This window comes from Manis javanica, chromosome X, assembly GCF_040802235.1.
Source record: "Manis javanica isolate MJ-LG chromosome X, MJ_LKY, whole genome shotgun sequence".
NCBI lineage: Eukaryota > Metazoa > Chordata > Mammalia > Pholidota > Manidae > Manis > Manis javanica.
Genome location: NC_133174.1, coordinates 75,830,377 through 75,846,310, shown reverse-complemented (window position 1 = coordinate 75,846,310; position 15,934 = coordinate 75,830,377). Strand labels below are relative to the sequence as shown.

General features: G+C 38.2%; 1 pseudogene; it reads right to left on the bottom strand.

The window, feature by feature from the left end:
- Positions 1 to 10,940: 10,940 nt before the first annotated feature.
- LOC140847352 (polyadenylate-binding protein 1-like) lies at positions 10,941 to 12,199 on the bottom strand (annotated as a pseudogene).
- Positions 12,200 to 15,934: the final 3,735 nt, after the last annotated feature.

Below are 15,934 nucleotides of genomic sequence, written 5' to 3'. Positions count from 1 at the left end.
TACTCTGCTAGTTTTACTCTGTCCTGACCCTCCTCCTCTCTTCCTTCCTCAATTTCAAAATCTTTGGCATTTTTTGGCTGGCATGTTTATAAAACTAATATCATCTATGATTGGTACTTCTATTTACTTTGTGCATCAGCTCTATTGCTTCTTGACAGTTACTAGTTTGCTGCCTACGATCTCTCTGCCATTACCACTGCTATTTGGCATATGATCCCATCTGAATCTCTGAGTTTAACACACTTTACCCAGTATACTCCTGAAGAAGGATAACATGTTTTTATTGAAAAACATTTCTTTCTAAACTTCAATCCATGGGCCTAAACTACTCCAGTGAAATCCACCAGGCTATTTGTCCAGCTGAAAGGAGTGGATTTTGTTGTGCTAGCCTCAACACTAACTTCATTCAGTCAAACTATGGAAAGAAAAAGTTATATCAGTTCCCCCCTCCCCCATACTGAGATACATATTTTATTTGTGAATCCAGTGCTTATGTTTTTATGCCAGCCAATTGAACAAGTTGTCATCTCACCCACCACTTCTCCCTGTTTTACATGTACAGTTGCAGTGAGTTTGAACAATTATTGCCTCTTTAGGTCATCAGATGTAATATCCTGGTTTCTCAACTGGAGAGGCAATCCTTGTTTGGGGGTGAATACACTCCTCTGTAAAACATCTATTCTTAACAGGTGATAGAAAGACCTGCACAAAGAAAGTAAAAGACTTGGAATCAATTCAGGTAGATTTGTCATTTGGGATGGGTTTTATGCTGGAATCACTCCTGAAGGAGCAGCTCTTATGGAGGACTGAAGAAGCTTGATATAATACCAATTAAGAAATGCAAATTAAATACTCATACCCAGAGAACAGCTGAGACACTGTAATAATCCCAAATTAAAACATAAACTATATATTTTTAAAATTGATTCTATTTTCTCCTTTCATTTGTGAGATTTTCTTCCCATTTAGATAAGAGTTTATCTGTGAGTTCTTCTGGTCTATGCTGTATTGTTTAAGTTACCGTGTATGAAATCCAAACAGCAGAGATTTTGAATGAAGTATACCAAGGAAATAACAGTTCAAAACAACTTTATTAGTTCCTTTATTATTACTTCCATTTGTTCAGAGTAACACTTGTTGAACGCAATTCATTAGACTTGTATCTTTATTAGATTGTAAGTCTGAGTTATCAAATATTTAATTTAAAATATTTAACTAAACAATTTTCTTACGAAAAATCCTAAAACTTTATCTTTTATACCGAAGAGCAATTCATGCTACAAATTTTTATTATGAAGTCTGAAACTGTTCTGTCAGCAAAATAATTTACTTAACACTTTAAAAAGAAAATCAAATAAAAACCTTCACAAATGGCATTTTTCCTCTTCTATTTGTCTTTGGTCAACAGCTGGGATTTAGTATAAGATATTAATAATAAAAAAGGAGGAAATTTTGATATTTTAAAAACATTTACATACTATAGTCTTTGCTCCTCTCTCTCCAACATTTTTCCTAAAATATCTGCCTGATTTTAAGTCAATGTAAAATATTTATATTTTATTCATTTCCCTTTGGCATTTTTCATTTTGTACTGTATTATTTTATGAAGCTCTTCATGAAATAATCTGGTATTTGTACCTAGTGGGATTTTTCACATTTTAACTTTCTATTCATTTTAACTAAATGAGAATTTAAAATCCAAATTACGTTTCCTTCTGTAATTACTAGTTATTGCTGAATAAAATCTAAATAACAATTTTTGAAAATAAAATATTGGTGTCATTTTGCACTGTTTGAAGTAAAGAAAAAATATTAAAAGTGAAAGCTTATGATTAAGTTAAAATATTTAAATTATTTAAATTATTGTTTTCTGTGTATTTTGCCTTACTCCTACTACATCCTTTGAAAATACTGTTAATTCTTTTTCTTTCCTGTCTTCATTGTCCAATTCTTATAGTCTATATTTATTTATTAATTCTTTCTTTTCTCATTAGAGTGTCATTAATATACAAACATGGTGGTTTCAAATGCACATCATAGGGGTTCAACAGCCCCCGTGATCAATTTAAATTGTGAATGTCATTGTGCCCCTTTATCCCCATTCCTCTCCCAACCTGCTCCTGTCCCAACACCTCTGCCTTGGTAACCACTAGTCACTTCTCAGTGTCTATGAGTCTACTTCTCTTTTGTTCCCTTGGTTTTGCTTTGTTTTTATATTCCACAAATAAGTGAAATCATACAGTGTTTGTCATTCTCACCTGGCTTATTTCACTGAGCATAATACCAGTTAGATCTAACTATGTTGTTGCAAATGGAAGGATTTCTTTTCTTTTTATGGCTGAATAATATTCCATGTGTATATGTACCACCTCTTCTTTATCTATTCATCTATTGATGGACACATAGGCTGATTCCATATCTCGGCTATTGCAAATAGTGCAGTAATAAACATAGCGGTGCTTATATCTTTCCAAATCAGGGATTTCTTTTTCATCAGGTGCTGAGGGCCATGCTACTTAAGCTGTGTAGCAAAGCTTAGGCTGGAGGAAGACCCCCACAAAGTAGGGGCCTTCACAGCTAGCTTCCCCTATTACCCACCTTGATTTTGTTTTTCTCCATTATACTATTGGCTTTGCTTTTGCTTGCATTTTTGCCAAAGACTAAGCTAACCTTTGATAAGCAGCATGGAAAGGAGGAGAACATAAACTTCCCAAAAGCTTTTCAGGACAGTGCTCCTAAAGAATAGAACACGCAGATGCCAGATGGCAATCTTGGCATAGAATACCCAAACCTGCAGTTAGCTAGTCAAACACTGACTACCCCATCTCCACCTAAATAGGAATGGCCCCCTTGTTTGCAATGCTAGTGAAATTAGTGATGAAGAGTTATATAGGAAAATTAGAGAAACAGTTATGGGGGAATACTGAATGGTATATCCCTGACACTTAATCCATCTTCTCATGTTTCCTTCCATCGGCAACTTCTATAGCTTTTCTTCTTCCTTCCTAATTACAGCCTTTGACTGGAACCTGTACCTCATATTTGGAATTACTGAGTAGCATAATTTTTCCAAGAGGTAAAGATACCTCAAGACAAGTGCTGGGCATGGAAGTCACAGGACATAAATCTGCAAAGAAGTAAAAAACTAACATTTTCAAAGAACATTGCTTCTCTCTCACTTACCAGCTTTACATATCCCTGTATGGCCCCGGAAGATGGCTGGTTAGCCAGAGATGGGTAAGATTTCTCAAGGGAGGAACAACCTAAGACAGGCACAGTCGCAGAGGGGTCATCAGGTGAGAAAATGGGGGCCAAGAGTGGTGAGGCTTAGAACCTCACCCCCCCCCCCCAGTTTTGAGAGGAATCTTCTACACCCATGGATGTTTTGTTGCCCTTGTCTAACTTGGATTAATACCTAGTTTATAGGCACAGACCTGATCATCTACACTTGCCTTTTTACAGTTCTAAATCATGCTTTCTATCTTTATCTTGCATCTACCTCTGATAGAATAAGTATTATAAGGGGACTAAATTTACCCATTGCATTAAAGATATAGATGATGATAGCTGCCTAGCTAACTGTAGTATTGAGTGACCTGTATTTCACCCTGAGCTGATAAACTCCATAGTCATTATTACATGCTGCACGTTTCTGTGGTCACATGCATTACTTAGAAACTGCTTTGCATAGAAACAAGAAACACAATAGAGTACATGTTGCTAAGAAAAGTTTCAGTCAAGGAACAGAAAAAAAATCACCTAACACTTGGCTAACCATGTATAGCTTTGAAGGAAACAGAAAGAAAAAAGCTTGCCTATGCTTGTTAATCAAAAGAACAAATAGAAAATAATCATATCCTTGTGCAAAATGGTATAAATAAAGCTGTCATTGGCTCTTTGTCGAGAGACCACCTCCATCTGACTCTGTGTCCTGTCTCTCTGTGCACTGACTCCGTCTCATCCTTTTGGGCTTCACCAGCTCCCCCGCCCCGCCCGCTGGAGCTGGACTCTGGCAATCAGGTGAATTTCTAGGAGTAGAATTAGTGGGTCAAATGATATTTCTCTTTCTAGCTTTTCGCAGAACCTCCATACTGCTTTCCAGGGTGGTTGCACCAATTTACATTTCCCCAACAGTGTAGGAAGGTTCCTGTTTATTAGCATCCTTGTCAGCATTTGTTGTTTCTTGTCTTTTGGATAGAGGCCATTCTAATTTGTGTGAGGTGATATCTCATTGTGGCTTTAATTTGCATTCCCCTGATGATTAGCAATGTGGAGCATCTCTTCATGTACTGGTTAGCCATCTGTATTTTTTCTTGGAGAATTGTTGGTTCAGGTCCACCACCCATTTCTTAATTAAGTTATTTGTTTTTTGGCTGTTCAGGCATATGAGTTATTTACATAGTTTGGATGTTAGCCCCTTTTCAGATGAGTCATTTATGAATATATTCTCCCATACTACAGAGTGCCTTTTCGTTCTGCTCATGGTGTCCTTTGATTACAGAAGCTTTTTAGTTTCATGTAGTCCCACTTGTTAATTTTTAATTTTGTTTCCTTTGCCCAAGGATATGAGTCCAGGAAAAAATTTCTCATGCTTATATCCAAGAGATTCTTACCTAAGTTTTCTTCTCAGAGTTCTATGGTTTCATGTCTTTCATTCAGGTCTTTGATCCATTTTGAGTTTACTTTTGTGAATGGAGTTAGACAATAATCATTTCATTCTCTTACATGTTGCAGTCCAGTTTTCCCAGTACATTGTTGAAGAGGCTGTCTTTTCTCCATTGTATGTTCATGAGTCCTTTATTGTATATTAATTTACCATATATGTGTGTAGGTTTATATCTAGACTCTTTATTGTGTTCCATTAATATATGGGTCTATCCTTGTGCCATTACCAAATTATTTTGATTACTGTAGTTTTGTACTAAAGCTTGAAGTCAGGAAGCATAATTCCCCCAGCTTTGATCTTCTTTCTCAGGATTGCTTTGACTATTAGGGGTTTTTTGTGGTTCCTATGAATTTTAGAACTGTTTGTTCTAGTTCATTGAAGAATGCTGTTGGTATTCTGATAGGGATTGCATTGAATCTGTAGATTGCTTTAGGAAGGATGGCCATTTTAAAAATATTAATTCTTTCTATCCATGAACATGGGATAGATTTCCATTTATTGGTGTCTTCTTTAATTTCCCTCATTGGTTTATTGTAGTTTTCACAGTATAGGTCTTTCACCTCCTTGGTTAGGTTTATTCCTAAGTATTATTCTTCTTGATGCAATTGTAAATGGAATCGTTTTCCTGATTTCTGTTTCTACTAGTTCATTGTTAGTATATAAGAAAGTGATGGATTTCTCTGCATTAATTTTGTATCCCATAGCTTTTCTGTATTCAATTTTTTAGTAATTTTTTGGCAGTTTATTTACAGTTATCTATGTATAGTATCATCTGCAAATAGTGACAGCCTAGCTTCTTCTTTACCAATTTGGTTGCCTTTATCTCTTTGGGTTTTCTGATTGTCATGGCTAAGACCTCCAGTATTATGTTGAATAAAAGAGGTGAGAGTGGACATTCTTGTCTTGTTCCCTGATCTTAGAGGAAAAGCTTTCGGCTTGTCATTGTTAAGTATGATGTTGGCTATGAGTTTGTCATATACGGCCTTTATTATGTTGAGGTACTTGCCCTCTATACCCATTTTGTTGAGAGTTTTTATCATGAATGACTGTTGAATTTTGTCAGATGCTTTTTCAGCATCTATTGAAATGATCATGTGATTTTCATCCTTCTTTTAGTTAATGTGATGTATGTTATTGATTTATTTACAAAATATTGTACCATCCTTGCTTCCCTGGAATAAATCCCACTTGGTCATGATGGCTGATCTTTTTGATACTTTTGAATTCAGTTTGCTAATATTTTTTTGAGGATTTTTGCATCTATATTCATCAGTTTTATTGGTCTGTAATTTCTTTTTTTGTGGTATCTTTAGTTTTGGTATTAGAGTTATGCTGGCCTCATGGAATGAATTTGGAGGAAGTATTCCTTGCTCATCTACTTTTTGGAATACTTTAAGAAGAATGTGTATTAGCTTCATTCTAAATGTTTGGTAGAATCAGCAGTGAAGCCATCTGGATGTGGCCTTTTGTTTTGGGGGAGTTTTTGACTACCATTTCAATTTCATTGCTGGTAATTGTTCTGTTCAGATTTTCTGTTTCTTCCTGGGTCAGTCTTGGAAGGTTGTATTTTTCTAGGAAGTTGTCCATTTCTTCTAGGTTGTCCAATATATTGGCATCCAATTTTTCATAGTATTCTCTAATAATTCTTTTTATTTCTGTAGCACCCATTGTGATTATTCTTTCTTCATTTTTTATTCTGTTTATGTGTGTATACCCTCCTTTATTCTTGATAAGTCTGACTAAGGTATTATCTATTTTGTTTGTTTTCTCAAAGAACCAGCTCTTGGTTTCACTGATTTTTTTCTACTCTTTTATTCTTCTCTATTTTACTTATTTCTGCTCTAATCTTTATTGAGTATCTTCTTGTAATGACTTTGAGCCTCATTTGTTCTTTTTCTAGATTCATTAATTGTGAGTTCATGCTGTTCATTTGGGATTGTTCTTGTTTCTTTAGGTAAGCCTGTATTGCTGGGTTTCCTCTTAGAATGGCCTTCACCACGTCCCACAGATTTTTGGCTGTTGTGCTTTGTTTTCATTTGTCTCCATGTATTGCTTGATTTCTGTTTTAATTTTTCCATTAATCAGTTGATAATTTAGAAGCATGTTTTTTCACTTCAATATGTTTGTAGGCTTTTTTGTTTTCTTTGTGTAATTTATTTCTAGTTTTGTACCATTGTGGTCTGAGAAGCTACTTGATATAATTTCCATCTTTTTGCATTTCTTGAGGCTCTTCTTGTGGTCTAATAAGTGATCTATTCTGAAGAATGTTCCATATACACTTGAGAAAAATATGTATCCTGATGCTTTGGGGTGGACTGTTCTGCAGATGTCTGTTTAGCCCATTTGATCCAGTGTATTGTTCAGTGCCTTTTCTTCCTTATTTTTTATCTGGTTGATCTGTTTTTTCATGTGAATGGTGTGTTAAAGTCTCCAAAAATGAATGTGTTGCAATCTATTTCCTCCTTTAATTGCATTACTATTTGTTTTATATATTTAGGTACTCCTATGTTGGGTGCATAGATATTTATAATGGTTATATCTTCTTATTGTACTAATACCTTTATCATTATGTAATGTCCTTCTTTGTCTTTTGTTACTTTCTTTGTTTTGAAATCTATGTTGTCTGATATAAGTACTGCAACACCTGCTTTATTCTCTCTATTATTTGCATGGAATATCTTTTTTCCATCCCTTCACTTTTAGTCTGTGTATGTCTTGAATCAGCATATAAATGCGTCCTTATTTCTTTATCCATTCTGCTACTCTGTGTCTTCTGTTTGGTGCATTCTGTCCATTCACATTTAAGGTGATTATGGGTAGATATGTACTTATTGCCATTTTATTAACTGTTTTCTGGCTGTTTTTATGTCTCCTCTCTCTTCCTTTCTTCCTCTCTTATACTCCTCTCTTGTTATTGATAGTTTTCTTTAGTGATTTTAATTAATTTCTATTTTATTTATTTATTTGTTTGTTTGTTTAGTGTGTGTTTACTGTAGTATTTAGTTTTACAGTTACCAAAGAATTAAGGGGGTAGCTTCCTTACTATATAATAATCTATCTTAAATAGCTGATTATTCTATTTCAAACACAATCTAAAGGTACTTTTTTACCTTCTTCTTCCTATTTTTCATATTAGATATCATAATCTGCACTTTTTGTGTATCCCTTGACTGATTTTGTGTATAGTTGACTTTGTGTCTTTTGTTTTGTTTTAATCTCATATTTCCTGGTAATTAGTAGTCCTACTACCTTCACTGTGGGTTTATTTTCACTGGTGAAATCTATTTAGCCTTAGGAACATTTCCATTTACAGTAGTCTCTTTACTATGTACTGTAAGTCTGGCTGAGTGGTGGTGAATTCCCTCAAGTTTTGTTTGTCTGGAATTGTTTAATACCTGTTTCAAATTTAAATTATAATTTCACCAGCTACAGGATTCTTAGTTAGATGTCCTTCTGTTTCATTATATTAAAGATATCATGCCACTCCCTTACGGCCTGTAGAGCTTCTGCTGAGAAGTCTGCTGATTGTCTCATGGGATTTCCTTTATGAGTAAACTTTTTTCTCTCTCTGACTGCTTTCAGTATTCTCTTCTTATCCTTGATCTTTGCCATTTTAATTATTATGTCTTGGTTGTCTTGGTGAAGTTCCTTTTGTCAGTGGATCTCTGGGCTCCACAACCTGAGTATTTCCTTGCCCAGATTGGGGAAGTTTTCAACAATAATTTCCTTAAAGAGACTTTCTATCCTTTTGTCTTTCTCTTCTCTTTATGGTACCCCTATTATGCAAATATTATCATTATTTCATTTCTAGAGATACTTTTTTCTCTCTGTTCCTCAGATTTTTTGTTTTCCTATACTCTAATTTCCATTTCATTTACTTTCTCCTCTATATAATCTAATCTACTTCTAAATCCCTCCAATGTATGTTTCATTTCAGATACTGTATTCTTCAGCCCTGAGTGGCACTTTTTCAGTATTTCCATCTCCTTGTTGATGTCCTCCCCAAGGTCTTGAATACTTTTCTGTAAAACTGTGAGCATGTTTATGACTTTTATTTTGAAATCTTTATCATGAAGATTGGTGATTTCAGTTTCACTAAGCTGTTTTCTGTTGTTTTTTTCTTTCAGTTTTGTTTGGACTAAATTCCTCTGTGTCTTCATTTTTTTCTTTAACATTTCCTATGGAATAATAGTTTTGTGTAGGGTTCTGTCCAGTAGTTTTGTTTGGATTATTTTCCTCTGCCTACTCACTTTGTCAGGGTTTCCGTGTTTCTTTCCATAGTTCTGCTATTATTCCTGTCCTATAAAGAAGTAGTTTTATGAATAAGGTGTCATGTGGTGCCCAGAAGCTCAAGATTCTTTACTCTCTAGTGACTGGTTCTTTTTTGTGGGGGCCCCAGCTGTTGATGTGAAGTAAGTGGGATGTTTTTCTGCCTGTAATGGCAGTTTTCTTTGGCCACTGCCTTTGTGATCAACTCAGGAGACTGTTTGGGATTGCTGTGGGTGGGGCCACACTCTGCCTCACCTGCAGCAATGGCCTGGTTGCAAGGATAATGCAGTGGGTGGGCCGCTGTGGTGCTTTGCTTAAGCCTGGACACTCACAGGGAGGAAGGAGCCCATGGCTCCTAAGGGCTCCTCCCTGGTTGAGCTGAAACACATCCAAGGAAGCTGGGAGAGTCTCCTGCTACCTGCCAGGCAGCAAAGTCCGAGCCTGCCACTGGGCTAGGCAGCATACATAGGGACTAGCCTCAGGGCTCTGCTGCCAGAAATTTGGATGGATAATTTGGGGACCCTGAGTTCCTGATCTGTTGAGAAAAGGAAGGGCTGGGGGGTATCCTTCACCTGTCCTTTCTCTTGTGGAGAGTTCCATCCAACCCTCACTCCTCTGGCACCCCTCCCACTGCTGGCAAGTCTCTCAAACCATCACCTCTTCTCTGGGTCTCAGGACTTCTGGAGTATATCTGGTCTCCACAATGGCCTGAATCCAGCCTCCCAAACTATTCCACCTGTCTCCAGTGTACATCCCCTCCAACCACCAGAACCCAGTGTAATATGGGCCTGTGAACCCATGGAAGATCTCCAGGGTCAAGTGTGCAGCACTCCTGGGCTCCTACTCCCTCCCCATTCCATTTCTTTTTCTCCCAGCTGAAGGCTGGGGTGGGAAGAGGGCTTGGGTCCCACTCTCAATCTTGGCTCTGTCACTTTACCTTTTTCTGTGTGGTGTTCTCTTCTTACTCAGGTGTAGGTGGTCTGTTCTGCAGTCTTTAGATTGTTTTCAGGTTTAATTGTATTTGCTGTTTTCTTCGTTTGTGTGTTTTTGGAAGGGGTCTCCACCACCCCTTCCTACTCTGCCATCTTTTTCCAGTCTCCCCAGGAAAATATTTAAACCACAACAGGGTATTGCTGTACATTTTTCAGAACAGCTGGAGTCCATATGTACAGGCCTGAGTGATGCCAAACCTTGACCCACACCAGCTTCCTGTTCTCACCTCAGCTCTCTCTGGCCCCAACTCTGGTACCCATGTCAGCCCTTCTTACCCCAGCCTCCTTTGGTGTAGGTTCCTGAGCTCCTTACCATCCCTCTCAGCCTGGTTCCCAAATTCTCCTTCCATTTCATATTTATTTTTAACAATAAATAATCAAATAATAGTAATGAAACAATATTTGCTTGGTATGAATTTATTTTTCCTTTCAAAATTCTTTCATTCTAATCGTTTTCCCAAATATTTGTTTTCTGATGTTTGGAAATTTCATTTCTGGAAGCAGGAATTTCATCTTACACAAGTCAGATATTGGGAGTGATTTTAGTAGTATTCAGGCAGTACCTTGAGCTTTGTTGGACTGTAGAACAAGGATGGCTTCATTAACATTGGCATGGAGAGACTCAGGATATTTAAGCATATGAAGAATTTTGGTGCCATCCATCCCCAGTAGTATGCCAGAGATTTCTCTATCCAGAGTTGGATGAAAAGATTGAACCAGAGGAACTAGCTTTTCACTTGAGATCTTCTGAGTATTAGCTGATGCCAACACAGATACAGTCAACACATCGGGACCAACAGGGACAGGCTCCTAGAGGGATGATGGCCTTACTACTTTCAACTTTAGAGGACTATGAACACCTGCAATACTTGTAATTTTTTGAATCTTCCACTTGCCCATAGTACTGCAGTAGAAGCTTGGGGTGAACAGTCATGGTCTCAGTTTTTGTACCGTTTATCTGATCAGTTGTCTTGACTTCTGGCTGTGATGGCCTAGAGGTGCTGGCTGATGACTTAGCTGTTGCTGTTGCTGAGTGGATGACATAATGTGTATTCTGAGATGGATGAAGTTTGGCTGTGACTACAGGCTTGCAAAGATGTGCACTTTCCTGTTGAAACTGAGGAAGACTTGGCATAAAAAGTTAATGGTGCTGCTATCTTGCTAGAGTTGCATATAGGCTCCCCTATCTCTTTCACAGTTGCCATTCTGTTCATATAGATCTTGGTGAGAAGAGCCGGACACTCCTTCTTGCTTTGTGCAATGGCCACATAGAGGGTTTTGTTGACCACCGTTTTTCTGTTCATTGCGATGAAGGCTTTATTAGCTTCCTCAGGAGATGAACAACAAATGAAGCCAAAGCCTTTGCTGTGGCGTGCCTCTTTCATGTCCCTGTCAGTAGTGACTGTACCAAAGAGAGAGAATTCTCTTCTCAGTTGTCTATCATCAATATTTTCACATAAAGATTAGCATCCTTGCACCAGATGAATTTACCCTGTTTTACTTGCTCAAATTTATGTTTTAATTCAGATTGTCTCTTTAGTTTTTTCCTTGCTCTATGAATATAAATGTAACTTTCTTTAAAGACCTTTCCATTCATTACTTTGATGGCTTTCTGGGCATCTTCAAATTCTCAAAACTCACAATGCCGAAGTGTTTGGAACTTCCACTTTCATCAGTCATAACTCTGAAATTTAATACAGAACCAAACTTACTAAAAACATTCTTAAGACATTCATCATCTACATCATCTCCAATATTCTTAATGTAAACATTAGTATATATGTTTCCTTTAGCTCTGAGTTCTATTTCCCTTTCCCTGCAAGGTTGAACTAGCCCAACAAAATGCTGGCTACCTTCCAGTGGAGTCCCATTCATCCTCACAATGGCTTTGGTAGCTGCTTCTGATTTTTCAAATGGACAAATCAGAAACCCTTTGATCCATTCTCATCTGACACTACTTTACAAGAAAAAAATATTTCCAAACGCAGAAAATGTATCATAAAAGGACTTATCATCAATAGACTTGGCAAGATTTTTGATGAATGTATTGCTCACCCCGCTGTTACGAAAAATTGGGTCATGCTGGGAGCACATAATATGCATTGGCTTGCCATTGATGGTACCAAAGTTCATCATGTCCAGAGCCCTCTTGGTATCCTCTCGACACAAAAAATTCACATACCCGTTATCCCAGAGAGCGTCGTGTGACCGAGTCATGGCAGATTCGAATAGCCAGGATGGGCCCAGCAGAGTAGAATTTCTTATACAGCATTGCCTCTATCACTTTGGGATGCAGGTATCCAATATAAAGTGTGGAATTTTCAAAGTGGTTGAGTGAAGGACTCATCTTGAGTTAGGTCTTAAGTGAGATCTTCAGTGAGATTGCCACCAGGTGCCAAGACTGGGCCTCTGTCAGTGGGAGGCAGAGCCAAGATGGTGGTGTGAGCAGGACAGTGGGAATCTCCTCCTAAAAACATACATTTTTGAAAATACATCAAATACAACTATCTCTAAAAGAGAGACCAGAAGACACAGGAAAACAGCCAGACTACATACACACCTGCGAGAACCCAGTGCTTGGTGAAAGGGGTAAGATAAAAGCCGTAGCATGGCGGGACCCGAGGCCCCTCACCCTAACTCCCGGCGGAAGGAAAGGAGTCAGATCAGGGAGGGAGAGGGAGCCCAGGACTGCTAAACACCCAGCCCCAGCTTTCCGCAACAGAGTGCAGACACACAGTGCTTGTGTGGGGTGCTGGAAATAGGGAAGCAGGAGAGTAAGACCTGTGAGTAGGTCCTGCTGCTGGCGCCTCTGGGAAAAAGAAAAGTGAGTGCTTTTTGAAAGTCTTAAAGGGACGGGGACCCCACTGCTGGACGGAAGCATCCCAGGTCACAGTCCAGCTGCTGGAAATTCCAGGGAACTCCAGGAGCAATAACCCCCTGGGTAACAGCTCTGAGACTCCTCACGGAGGTAAACAGCCAAACAGCCCCCCGTACATTACCCCCCCGGGGCCCCACTAGAGCAGAGCAGTGGCCTGAGGCTGGCCACACCCACACCAAGCGAGCTTCCTCCCTACTGGCCAGGCAAGATACAGAGACCCAGTCTACACGCAATTGCCCAACATAAGCCACTAGGGGATGCAGTTGTCCCAGCAAAGAAAGGACAGGAGCAAGTGGAAAAAGTCTTGGCTCTCCCAGCTGACAGATAAGTCAATAGCATACCACTGCATCTATCAACGGGAAAAGGCAAAAAAATTTGATCCAGACAAGACTAACCCAGGCATCTTTGACATCTTCTACATCTTCACCTGAAAAGGAACCTGGGGAGATAGATTTAACCAATCTTCCTGAAAAAGAATTCAAAACAAACAAAAGTCATGACCATGCTGATGGACTTGCAGAGAAATATGCAAGAACTAAGGAGGGAGAATACAGAAATAAAACAATCTCTGGAAGGACATCAAAACAGAATGGATGAGATGTAAGAGACCATTAATGCACTAGAAAACAGAGAACAGGAATGCAGAGAAGCTTATGCAGAGAGAGATAAAAGGATCTCTAAGAATGAAAGAATATTAAGAGAACGGTGTGACCAATTGAAATAGAACAATATCCACATTATAGGGGTATCAGAAGAAGAAGAGAGAGAAAAAGGGATAGAGAGTGTCTTTGAAGGAATAATTGCTGAAAACGTCCCCAAACTAGGGGAGGAAATGGCCTCTTACACCACAGAGGTACACAGAACCCCCATGACAAGGGATCCAAGGAGGGCAATACAAAACACACATAAAAATTAAAATGGTAAAGATCAAAGACAAGGACAGAATATTAAAGGAAGCCAGAGAGAAAAAAAAGATCACATACAAAGAAAAACCCATCAGGCTATCATCAGACTTCTCAACAGAAACCTTACAGGCCAGAAGAGAATGGCATGATATACTTAATGCAATGAAACAGAAGGGCCTCGAACAAAGAATACTGTATCCAGCACGATTATCATTTAAATATGAAGGAGGGATTAAACAACACCCAGACAAGCAAAAGTTGAGGGAATTTGCCTCCCACAAACCACCTCTACAGGGCATCTTACAAGGACTTCTCTAGATAGGAGCATTCCTAAAAAGAGCAGAGAACAAAACACCCAACATGTGAAGAAAGGAGGAAGAGGAATAAGAAGGGAGAGAAATAAAGAATCATCATACAGTGTTTATAATAGCTCAATAAGCGAGTTAAGTTAGACAGTAAGATAGTAAAGAAGCGAACCTTGAACTTTTGGAAACCACAAATGTAAAGCCTGCAATAGCAATAAGTACATACCTTTCAGTAATCACCCTAAATGTAAATGGACTGAATGCACCAGTCAAAAGACACAGAGTAATAGAATGGATAAAAAAGCAAGACCAATCCATATGCTGCTTACAGGAGACTCACCTCAAACCCAAAGACATGCACAGACTTAAAGTCAAGGGATGGGAAAAGATATTTCATGCAAACAACAGAGAGAAAAAAGCAGGTGTAGCAATACTAGTATCAGACAAAATAGACTTCAAAATACAGAAAGTAACAAAAGATAGAGAAGGACATTACATAATGATTAAGGGCTCAGTCCAACAAGAGGATATAACCATTATAAATATACATTCACCCAACACAGGAGCACCAACATATGTGAAACAAATACTAACAGAATTAAAGGAGGAAATAGAATGCAATGCATTCATGTTGGGAGACTTCAACACACCACTCACTCCAAAGGACAGATCCATCGGACAAAAAATAAGTAAGGACACAGAGGCACTGAACAACACACTAGAACAGATGGACCTAATAGACATCTACAGTACTCTACATCCAAAAGCAACAGGATACACATTCTTCTTAAGTGCACATGGAACATTCTCCAGAATAGACCACATACTAGGCCACAAAAAGAGCATCAGTAAATTCCAAAAGATTGAAATCCTACCAACCAACTTTTCAGACCACAAAGGCATAAAACTAGAAATAAATTGAACAAAGAAAGGAAAAAAGGCTCACAAACACATGGAGGCTTAACAACATGCTCCTAAATAATCAGTGGATCAATGACCAAATTAAAATGGAGAACCAACAATATATGGAAACAAATGACAACAACAACACAACAACACAAAGCCCCAACTACTGTGGGATACAGCAAAATCAGTCTTAAGAGGAAAGTATACAGCAATCCAGGCATATTTAATGAAGGAAGAATAATCCCAAATGAATTGTCTAATGTCGCAATTATCGAAACTGGAAAAAGAAGAACAAATGAGGCCTAGGTCAGCAGAAGGAGGGACATAATAAAGATCAGAGAAGAAATAAATAAAATCGAGAAGAATAAAACAATAGCGAAAATCAATGAAACCAAGAGCTGGTTCTTCGAGAAAATGAACAAAATAGATAAACCTCTAGCCAGACTTAGTAAGAGGAAAAGAGAGTCTACAAACATCAACAGAATCAGAAGCGAGAAAGGAAAAATCGGGACGGACCCCACAGAAATACAAAGAATTATTAGAGAGTACTATGAAATCCTATATGCTAACAAGCCGGAAACCTAGGAGAAATGGACAACTTCCTAGAAAAATACAACCTTCCAAGAATGACCCAGATAGAAACAGGAAATCTAAACAGACCAATTACCAGAAACGAAATTGAATCAGTAATCAAAAAACTACCCAAGAACAAAACCCCCAGGCCAGATAGATTTACCTTGGAATTTTATCAGACATACAGAGAAGACATAATACCCATTCTCCTTAAAGTTTTCCCAAAAATAGAAGAGGAGGGAATACTCCCAAACTCATTCTATGAAGCCAACATCACCCTAATACCAAAACCAGGCAAAGACCCCACCAAAAAAGAAAACTACAGACCAATATCCCTGATGAACGTAGATGTAAAAATACTCAACAAAACATTAGCAAACCGAATTTAAAAATTCATCAAGAGGTTCATACACCATGACCAAGTGGGATTCATCCCAGGG